Below are 12259 nucleotides of genomic sequence, written 5' to 3'. Positions count from 1 at the left end.
TACAAACACGAAACCTAATTCTAGCCCTAATTTAGTCCTAAATCTAACCTAACCCTAGCCTTAAGACTAACTCTAACTCTCGCCCTAGCCCTATTACTAGTTCAAATCCCATCCCTTACCATAATCTTATCACTTGCATTTACATTAGCCCTAACCCTAGCTCTAGCTCTAATCCTATATAAAACTCTAACTCTAAATCTAACCCTAACCTTAAGCTTAACCTCTCACTAACACAAGCCATAAAACTAATGCTAGTTTTAAAACTAGCCTTACCCTAGCCCTAGCCCTACAAAACAACCAAGCCATAGCCCTAATCCTAACCTTTAACATCAACCAAACCCTAAGCCTACACCTAGCCCTAAACCAAGCTCTAATTCAAGTCCTATCCCTAACGCTAAAACAAACCCTTACCCTGACTCTGACCCTAACACTAACCCTAGCTTTAAACATCATTCAAAACCTAAACCTAAACCTAGACCTAGTCCTAACCCTAACCCTAAAACTAGTTCTAATCATAACCCTAGTTTTTACATTGGTTGGAGCACTAAACCTAGCCCTAACCTAACACAAAATCTATCCCAAATCAGAGCCATAACACTGCCTTTAACCCTAAACATAACCCTAATTCTAGCCCTAACACTTATCCTAAAGCTAACCTGAACCCTAACCCCTGACATAACCCAAAACCTATCCCTAAATCTAGCCTTAATTCTAACCATAAATCTAGCCCTAACCCGAGCTATAACCCTATCCATTACCATAATTCTAATCCTAAACCTAATGCTAACCTTAGAATAACGATAAACCTATTCCTAAAATTAAACTTATACATTATACTAATCCAAACCTTAACCCTAAACCTAACCATATTTATAAACCTAATTCTAACCCTAATAATCTTAATCCTAAAGCTATATCTAACCGTAACCCTAGACCTGACATTAGCCATAGCCCTAATGGAGCCCTAGTTTTAGCCTTCGCCCTAGTTCTAAAGCTAGCGATAACATATACCTAACCATAACCATAACCATAACCCTAGCCATAAATCTAGGCTCAGCTTTAATACTAACCCTAGCTCTAATTCTAGCTCTAATTAAACCCTAATTCTAACCCTAAATCTAATTCTAACAATAACTCTCACTCTAGCCTTATCTCTAGTTCTAACTCTATCAATTATGATAAATCAAACCCTATCCCTAACCCTAGACCTAACCTTCGCTGTACCCTAAACCTAGATCTAACCCTAACTACAAATCTAACCCTAACCCTAAGCCTAACCACACCCTAACACTAGCTCTAACCTAAAGCTAATTTAAAAACTAACATTAACACAAGCCCTAGCTCTCAAGCAAAACCGAACGATTTCACTGACCCTAACACTTAACCTAAACCAAAACCTAATTCTGCAGCTAGCCCTAAACCTAGCCCTAATGGGATTCCTAACCCTAACCCTAGAAATAATACTAACCCTGACTGTGACCTTAAAAATGACCCTAGCTCTACACATCACCCTATCCCTAAACCTAATCCTAACACTAGACCTCATCCTAAACCTAAGCCTAAAACTAACCCTAATTGTAATGCCAGTTTTTAAATTAGCCATAGTCCTAAACCTAACACAAAACCTAGCCCCAATCCAAGGCCTAATCCTAGCTTTAACGCTAACCCTATCCCTAGTCCTAATCCTAGCTCTAACTCTATTTCTTACACTTAATCAAACCCTCACACTATTGCTACCCTAGTCCTAACCCTAATTTTATGCCAACCTCTAACCCTAACTTTATTACTAATCTTATCCCTAACTCTCATTCTAGCTCTAAACTTAACCCAAACCCTAACTCTTACCCTGACACTTATTCTGACTCTAACACTAAACCTAGGTTTAAACCTGACTCTAAATTTTATTCGAAATCTAACAATAGCCCTGCCATTAACCCTAAACCTAAACCTAACATTAACACTATCCCTAGCCTAAACCTAATTCTAAATATAGCCATAACCCTATCCTTAGCCCTAAAAATAACTATTAACTTAAACCAAACACTAACTCTACCCCTAGACATAACCCTAGTCCTCATTCTGGACCTAAACCTAAACCTAATCCTAACCTAAACCCTGACATTTACCCTAACAAAAATCCTAGCTATAAACCTTATCCTAACCCAGAAACCAATCCTAACAGTAGACAAACTCTAAATATAGCCATAACTTTAACCCTAGCTCTTACATTACCCCTATAACTAACAGTAGCCCTAAACCTCACACAAAACCTAACACTAATTACAGCCCTAAACCTAACCCTAAGCATATCTCTAACTCTAAACCTAGCCCTAACCCCAACCCTAACCATCATTCTAGCCCTAACTCTAGCTCAAACACTAAACCTTACCCTAAAATAACCCTAGCCCAAACACTAAACCTCACCCTAACTCTAGCCCTAATTTAACTGGAACCATATCCCAAAATCTAGCTCTAATTCTATCCATTATACTAACAATAATTCTGTAACTAATGCTAACCATAGCCCTAAACCTAACCGTAAACTTACTCTAGCCCAGACTGTAAACCTAACCCTCACCCTAGCCCAAACCTAACTCAATCCCTAACCCTTACACTTAATCTAACCCTAACACTCACCCAAGGCCTAACCCTAAACTTTACCCCAGCCGTAATCCTAATCTTAACCCAACCCCTAACCCTAGTTTGAACCCTACCAATTACTCTAACCCTAAACTTACCCCTAATGATAACACTAGACCTAAAACTAAACCTACCCTAACCCTAAATATAAACCTAAACCTAGAACTAACAGTGAACCTAACCTTAACTCTAAACCTAAGCTAGCTCAAATGCTAACCCTAATCCTAAACCTAAACCTAATGCTAACCTAAACCTAAACCTATCTTTAACCTGACATCTAAACTTATTACCATAACCATAATGATAACTCTAGCCCTAACCATTTCACTACCCAAGACAATAACCCTAAACCAAACCATAAGTTAATCTTAGCAATAGAAAAAATCCTAGCTCAAAACTTAAACTGTACCTTAAATGTAATCCTAAGTGTACTCCTCGCCCTAACACTGATCCTAACCCTAACTCTACCCTTAATGCTAATCATTATCTTAGCCCTAACCCTAGGTCTAACCCTATAAATTGCCCTAATGATAACCATAACCATAATGCTAACCCCAGGCCAAAACCTAAAGCTATCACAAACCCTATCCATATCCATTACCTTAAACCTAACCTAACCCAAAACCTAACAATATCCATTACCCTAACCCTAATTCTAACCTTAATGATAATTTGAGCCTTAACACTAAACCTTAACCTAACCCAAACCCAAAGCCTGACCCTGACACTAATAATGCCCCAAATCTTAATCTGACCCTTTCCCTAAACTTAACACTTTAATTTGACCTAGCCATAAACTTAATCCTAAAAATATCACTAACTATAAACCTAGAACCGACATTAGTCTTAGCCCTAATTCTTGCCGTAAACCTAACAAAAAACAAAGCCCTTATCCAAGCCTTAAATGTAGCCTTAATCCTAAACATAACCATAACCCTAGCCCTTACCCTAAAGCTAATCATAAAACTATCACTAACCCTAACCATAGCACTAAAACAAAACCGAGGAAGAGGCCTTACACTAACCTTAACTTAAACCAAACCCTAGCACTACTAGATCTAACTGTAGCCCTAATTCGAGTCCTAATTGTAACCTTATAAATAACCTTGAACCGGACTTAATTCTAAAACTCATCCTAGTTCAAAACACCACCCTTACCCTAAACCTACCCTAGACCTAACACTAAACCTAGACATAACCCTAGCTCAAAACTTAAACTTTATGCTAAACATAACCCTAAACCTAACCCTAAACCTAGTTTTAACACAAAATTTAAACCTAACTCAAGGCATATTCTTAACCATAACTCTAATTCTAACCCTATCAATTACCCTAACCATAACCCCTACGCTAATGCTAACCCTAAGCCTAAACCTACCCTATCACTGATGCTAACCGTATCAATTACCCTAAACCAAACCTGAACCTTAAAACAAACCCTAAGTATACCCTAACACTATCCCTAATGCTAATTTGAGCCATAAACCTAAATTCTTATCTAAGCCAAATCCTAACATAATAATTTCCTGAGCTCTAAACCTGACTCTTACCCTAAACCTAATACTTACACTAGACGTAGCTATAAGCCTAACCCTAAAACTATCTTTAAACATAACCCTAGATCTGATATTAGCCCTAGCACTAATCCTAGCCCTGAATCTAAAACAAACAATATCCCTCATCCTAGCCCTAAACCTAGCCTTAATCATTACCCTTACTCCAACTCTAGCCCTAACCTTAACTCTAACCCTCACCCTACGTCTAAACCTGGCTACAACACCATTTTTTATCCTAAATTTAAACCTAACCCTATCCTTATTGCTAGGCCTAAGCTAAACACTAATCCTAGCCCTAATCCTAGCCCTAATTTAACCCTATCCCAAACCCTAAATCTAAGTATAGCCCTATCACTAACGCTAATTCTCACACTAGCCCTAACCCTAATGCTAATCCTAAAACTAGCCCTTACCCTAGCCCTAGCCCTAAAACAAAACTGAAACATAGCCTTAACCCTAACACTTAACCTAAACCAAACCATTTACCTTACCCTAGCCCAAATTTGAGTTTTTAACTAAACCCTAAAAGTAACCCTGACGCTGACTCTGACCATAACACTAATCCTAGCTCTAAACATAACCCTAACCCTAAACCTAGACCTAACACTAGACATATCAATAACCCTAAACCTAAATTTAGCCCTAAACATAACACTGGTACTTACATTAGGCATAACCCTAACTCTAGCATGTTAACAAAAATCCTAGACCTCATCTGAGCCATAACCCAGGTTTTAACCCTAAACCTAACCCTAACCCTAGCCCTAATCATAAACATAACCCTAGCCCTAACCCTACCTCTAACCCTATCCATTGCCATAAACTTAACCCTGACTCTAATGCTAAACTTAGTCCTAAACCTAACCCTATCCCTAATCCTAACCCTATCTATTACCCTAACCTAAACCTAGACTCTAAACATCACCCTATCATTAACCTAACACTAACACTAATGCTAATTTGAGCCCTAACTTTAAAACATATCCTATCCAAAACCCTAACCCAGACCCTGACTGTAAAAATAGTCCTAGCTCTAAAGCTGACCCTAACCCTAAACTAACCCTTACACTACATGTAGCCATAAACCTAACACTAAAACTATAACCATAACCATAACCCAAGACCTGATATTAGCCCTAGCCCTAATCCTAGCCCTAAACTTAAAACAAACGCTAGCCCTCATGCTAGCCCTAAACCTGGTCCTAATCATAACCCTAACCTTAACCATATCCCTAACCTTATTCTAATCCTCACTTTCTCACTAAACCTAGATATAACACCATTCCTTACCCCAAAATTAATACTAACCCTAACCCTAACACTATACCTAAGCTGAACACTAACCCTAGCACTAGTAATAGCTCCAATTTAACCATATCCCTAATTTTAATGCTAACCATATCCCTAAAAATAACTCTGACTCTCACACTAGCTGTATCTCTACTTCTAACACTATCCATTAACTTAACCCTATCCCTAGCCCTAAACATAGCCATAAACCTAGCCATAACACTTGCCTAATCCTTATTCCTAGTCCAAACCCTAGATCTAACTCTAACTCTTACACTAACCCTAAGAGTAAACCTAACATTAATACTAGCACTAACTCTAACACTAATCATGAAAATAGCCCTAACCCTAACCTTAAGAGTAAAACAAAACCGAGTAATATCCCTAACACTAAACCTTAAATTAAACCACATCCTAATACTACACATAGACCTAACCCTAGCCCTAATCCGAGGCCTAATCTTAACTTTAATACTAACCCTGACTCTGACTCATATCCTAACACTCACCATAGCTCTAAACACCACCCTATCCTTAGACTAAACCCTTACAGTAAAACTAGCATTATATCAAGTCCTAACCATTACTCTAAAACTAACTCTGACCCTGAGTATTAACCTAACACTAACACTCACTCAAAATATCACCCTAACCTTAAACCAAATCCTAACACTAGAGGTTTAAGCCCTAACAATACCCTCAAAATTCACCCTAATTGTAACCCTAGTTCCTACATTAGCCATAACCTAGCCCTAAACCTAACCTAAAACTAGCCCAAATATGAGCCCTAAACCTAGCATTACCCTAACCCTTGCCCTAATCCAAGCCCTAACCCTAGCTCTAACTCTAACCTTTACCCACAGCCAAACCCTAACCCTAATGATAACCTAAATCTTAAACCTAACACAAACCCTAAACTTATTACTAGTCGAAACGCTAGCACTCATTCTAGCTCTAACCATAACCCAAACCCTAACCCTAACCCTGATCCTTATTCTGACATTAACACTAATCGTAGGTCTAAACCTGAACCTAACCCTAAACTGAACACTAAGTGTAGCACTTCCAGTAAACTTATACCTAAACTTAACCATAATACTAGCCCTAGACCTAAACCTAATCCTAAACCTAGTCATAACTCGAACCCTATACCTAAAGAAAAACTAGACATATCCCTCACTATAACCCATAGCCTCAGCAAAACACTAACTCTTCCCCTAGAAATAATTCTGGCTTTCATTCGAACCATAACACTTACCTGAACACTGACCCTGACACTAACAGTATTCCTAGCTCTAAACACCACCCCAACCCTAAACCTAACCCTAAAACTATACCTTGCCTTAATATTAACCTTAAAACTAGCCTGAATCATAATAAGTCTTTACATTAGCTGTAGCCCTAACCTATCACAAAACCTAGCCCTAATCCAAGGCCTACCCTAGCTTTAACCCTAAAGCTAATCCTAATCCTAACCATAGCCCTAACCCTAAGCCTAAACCTAAACCTAGACCTAATCCTTAGCATAACCTTAGCCCTAACCCTAGCTATAACATATCCATTACTCTAAAGATAACCATAATCCTTATGCTAACCCTAGGCCAAACCCTAATCCTATCCCTAACTCTAACCCTATCCATTACCCTAGACTTAACCTAAACCCTAAACCTAAAACTATAATAAGCCTATCCTTAAAAATAATGGTAATTCAAGCCCTAAACCTAAACCTTAACCTAAAAAAAAACCCTAAACCTGACCCTAACCCTAATAATACTCCTAGCTCTAAACTTGACCCTAACCATAAACCTACCCTTAAAATAGATGTAGCTATAATTCTACCCTTAAACTACCCCTTACTGTAACCCTGACTTTTGCCCTAGCTCTAATCCTGGTCCTAAACCAACACAAACCTTAGCAAACATCCTAGCCATAAACTTCAGCTTATAATATAAACCTAACCCTAACCCTAATTATAACCCTCACCCTAGCTATAAAACTAGCTGTAATCCCAACCCTTACCCTAAACGTAACCCTAACCTTAAACCTAATATTTACCCTAGCCCTAATTTTAAGCCTAAACCTCACACTATCCCTTGCCCTAAGACTAACGCTAACTCTTGCCCTAGCCCTATACCAAGTCTTATCCCAATATTTTACCATCATTCTAAACCTAGCCCTAAACTTAGACCTAACCCTAGCCCTATCCTAGGCCCTAGCTCAAACTCTAGATCTAAACCTAAATCTAAATCTAAACCTAAACCTAAGCCTAAACCTCACACTAACACTAGCCCTAACCATAACACTAATCCTATAACTAGCCCTGACCCTACCGCTACCCCTAAAACAAAACTGAGTCATAGCCCTAATTTTAACCCTTAACCTAAACCAAACACTAACCTTACACATAGCCCTAAACCTATCTATAATTTCAGTTCTAAATATTACCTGAAAAGTAATACGAACACTGAATCTGAACCTAACACTAACTCTAGCTCTAAATATTGTCATAACCATAAAGCTAACCCTAACACTAGACCTAGCCCTAAACCTAACCATATAACTAGCACTAATCATAACCCTACTTTGTACATTACCTGTAGCCTTAACCCTAGCCCTAACCTTACCCAAAACCTAGCCTTAACCAGAGTCCTAAACCTAGCTTTAACCCTAAACATAAACCTAACCCGAACCCGAACAAAAGCTCTAATCCTATACATATCCCTAACCCTAATCTTAGGTCTAACCCTATCTATTACCCTAATAATAACTCTAACCCTTATGCTAAACATTAGGCCTCACCTTAACCCTATCCATTACACTAAACCACATCTAAAACCTAAACCTAACCCTGTCATTAACCCTAACCCTAAACCTAATGCTAATTCGAGCCCTAAACATTACCTCTAACCTAAATCAAATACTAACCTTGAAACTTACCCTAATAATAAACCTAGCTCTAAACCTAACCCTTACCCTAAACCTAACCCTTACCCTAAACCTAAACCTTACCCTGGACCAAGCCATAAACCTAACACTAAATCTATACCTAACTGTAACTCTAGACCTGGCATTAGACCTAGCCCTAAAACTAGCCCTAACCCTAACACAAACACAAGCCTTAATTCTAGCCCTAAGCCTAGCTTTAATCATAAACCTAACCCTAACCCTAGCCCTAACTCTAATACTAAACCTCACCCTAGCCCTCAACCTAGCTATAACCCACTCCCTTACCTTACATGTAACCCTAACTCTAACGCTAACCTGAGGTCTAATCCTAACACTAATGCTAGCCCTAATTTAGCCCTATCCCTAATAATAACCCTAGCCCTAAGCCTACGACTAACTCTATCTCTCATACTAGCCTATCACTAGTTCTAACCCTATCCCTTACCATAACCCTAACCCTAACCCTAACTCTAGTCCTAACCCTGGCCCTATCCTTTGTCCTAGCCCTAACCATAGATCAAATCCTAACTCTGAATATAACCCTAACCCGAAGAATAAGCCTAACCATTATAAATACATTTATATTCAGATTATTTATTTTACAGATGTTAGCTTAAATTATTATTTAGAAGATAGCCATTAGTTTCATAAAGGTCATACCATTTCTGGTGGTATATAGAAAACTGATGGTCAGGGTTAGGGTGCTATGTTAAGGGGGAAAGGAGTAAGGGTATGAGATTAATCTATCTTAGCAAATTGGAGGAAAACTGTAATGAATAGACACAGGTAATTTATGGAAGAATGTATAAATTCACATTCTTTACCTGTATTCATAAAATTACCCTATGTATAAATAGTAAAAGTTTGGAGGTTGAAAGTGGGATAGAGGGAGAAAGAAAAAAATACAAGGAAAGAAATAAAGTAAGGGAGAATGAAAATAAGTTAAACTAAAGGGGGTGAGGTGGGCCTATGCAATTTCTCTATATTAAACTATTCTGGTGATTCAGTTCTTACAGTCCAATTTATGCAAAGTTCTTGGTTTCATGTATGTTCAGATTGTTGGGGGAAGAGGGGTAAGGATAGAGGATAATATCCTCCTAAGGGTAGAGGATAATAGATGAGAAGAGCAAAAATAGAAAAGTCTCTCAGAACTCTGTTTTCTTCCAATAGGTGGAGTTGCGTATTCCTAGCTTGAGTATCTGTGCTAAGGGTAGGGGAGGTAGCCAATTGATAGGGCTTGAGCTTCTACCTGGAGCCTACCTACTCTTAGTCTCTGATTTGGAAGCCAGGCAAAGACCTCCGACTTCCGACTGAGCTGGGAGCAACCACACAGCCGAGCCTTTCATCTGCACAGAGAGCTCCAGCATGGCCCTAGTTTTCTTCAAATTTATATGATATTGGGCAAGCTTCATCTTTTACTTAGACTTACTATGCTCCACAGGTTTGGGCCTTCTCGGTTCAATGGTTCCCTGTCAGGAACAGTTGGTGTTTTAAGATTTTCCTTCATTATGGCTTATTGATATGAATGAAAATTGAGCTGCAAATCAAACAGGGTTGGTTGGAGGTGCTTGAAACCTTAAAAGTCAGTTCTCTGTGGGCAATTTCTGGTTTCTTTCTTTTGAAGGTAGGACAAAGCTGAAGCATGCAAAAGCAACTGTATTTGAGAGCCCTTAAGGAGAAAACATAGAAATATGTATGTATTGAAAAATCTCCCAGTGATTTGATCAGATTTATTTGATACTACACAGTATTCATCTTTTAGCTTGCTCCACTAGGATTCCCAAGGTTTTCACTTCTAGTATCAATGATTCTAGTTTGTGTTATGGTTAGGGTTAGGGCTAGTTTAGAGCTAGTGTTAGGGTTAGAATTTATTTTGTTCAAATTTTATTAATACTGGGAAGATTTATCTTTTACCTAGCCATACAATGTGTCCCAGTTTTGGGTCTTCTCTGTTCAGTGGTTCACTATTGGGAATAGTATTTTTTAATGTCGCACTTCATTTTGATCTATAAGGGTAAATAGAAATAGAGCATAAAATCAAACAGAGGTGGTTTGAATGTTTGCTTGCAATTTCACACACTCAATCAGTTCTCAGTGTGCCTTTTCTGGTTTGTTTCTCGTGGAAGTAGCTGTATGCTGAAATAGAAAAAAATAGGTTAATCTGTGAGTGTTTAGGAGCAATCTTAAATATTTTTGGTCGAATTACTTTTATACTGTACAGGATTCATCTTTTACCTAGCCTTAATACGATACCCAATTTGGGGCCTGAAAATGCAAAGGTTCACTGTCAGGAATAGTTTGAATTTTTAGGTGTCACTTCATTATGGCCTATAGGTGTGAATGCCAATGAAGCTGGAAATCAAACAGGGTTGGTACTAGCTTCTTGATACGTCACACACTCAATTATTTCTCTATGAGCACTCTCTGCTTTCTATTGAATATAGGCCAAAGAAGAAGCATGCAAAGACAACTTTATCTGAGAGCACTTTAGGAGACAACAGAGAAATAAGCATGTAATGAAATATCTCCCGCAATTATTTGGTCAGATTTCTTTAATACTCTGCATTTTTTATCTCTTAGATTGCCCCACTAGGCTTCACAACTTTGGGACTTCTATGATCAAAGATTATCTAAACAGGTAAGGGTTAAGATTACCATTAGAGTTAGGGCTAGGTTTAGACCTTGTGTTAGGTTTAGAGTTAGTTTTGTTCAAATTTTCTTGATACTGGGCAGAATTCATATTTTACCTAGCCTTACTATGTTCCCCAGGTTTGGGCCTTCTAAGTTTAATAGTTTGCTGACAGTAACAGTTTGTGTTTTGAGGTTTCACGTCATTTTGACCTATATGGTAAAGGGAAATGGAGCTTGAAATCTAAGCGGGTTGGTGCTAGCTGATTGAAACATCTCACACTCAATCAGTTCTCTGTGTGCACTCTCTGGTTTGTTCCTTATGAATGTTACCCTAAGCTGAAGCATGCAAAGCAACTTTATCTGAGAGTACTTTATGGGAAAACAAGAAAATAGGCATGTACTGAACTATCTCCCAAAATTCTTTGGTCAGATTTCTTAGATGTTGCACAGGATTAATCTGTTAGCTTGCCCCAGTAGGCTCCCCACGTTTGGGACATCTAGAATCAATGATTTTCTAAATATGTTAGGGTTAGGTTTAGGAATAGGGTTAGGGCTAGCTTTAGAGATAATGTTAGTGTTAGAGATCGTTTTGTTCAAATTTCTTTGATATTAGGAAGGATTCATATTTTACCTAGCCTTATTATGTGCTCCAGTTTTGGGCCTTCTTTGTTCAATGTTTCAATGTTGGGAATGGTTTGTTTTTAATTTCTCCCTTCATTTTGACCTATATGGTAAATGCAAATAGAGCTAGAAATCACAGGGTTTGTGCTAGCTGGTTGAAACTTCACATACTCAATCAGTTGTCTTTGGGAACTCTCTGGTTTCTTCCTTGTGAATGTAGCTGTAAGATGAAGCATGCAAAACTAATTTATCCAAGATCACTTTAGGAGAAAACAGGACAATATGCATGTAGTAAAATATCACCACCAATTATTTGGTCAGATATTTTGGATACTGTGCAGAATTCATCTGTAAGCTTGCCCCACTATTCTCTTCAAGTTTTTTCATGATCAAAGGTTCTCTTAACAGGTTATGGTTATAGTAATGGTTAGAGTTAGGGCAAGTGTTAGAGCTAGTGTTAGGGTTAGAGTTAGTTTTTTTTTTCAACTATTTTGATACTGGGCAGGATTCATCTTTTTTCTATTCTTAGTATACTCCCCATGTTCGGGCCTCCTAGGTGAAAGGAGTTGCTCTCA

Source organism: Ictidomys tridecemlineatus, chromosome 7, assembly GCF_052094955.1.
Source record: "Ictidomys tridecemlineatus isolate mIctTri1 chromosome 7, mIctTri1.hap1, whole genome shotgun sequence".
Taxonomy (NCBI): domain Eukaryota; kingdom Metazoa; phylum Chordata; class Mammalia; order Rodentia; family Sciuridae; genus Ictidomys; species Ictidomys tridecemlineatus.
This window is presented reverse-complemented; position numbering follows the sequence as displayed.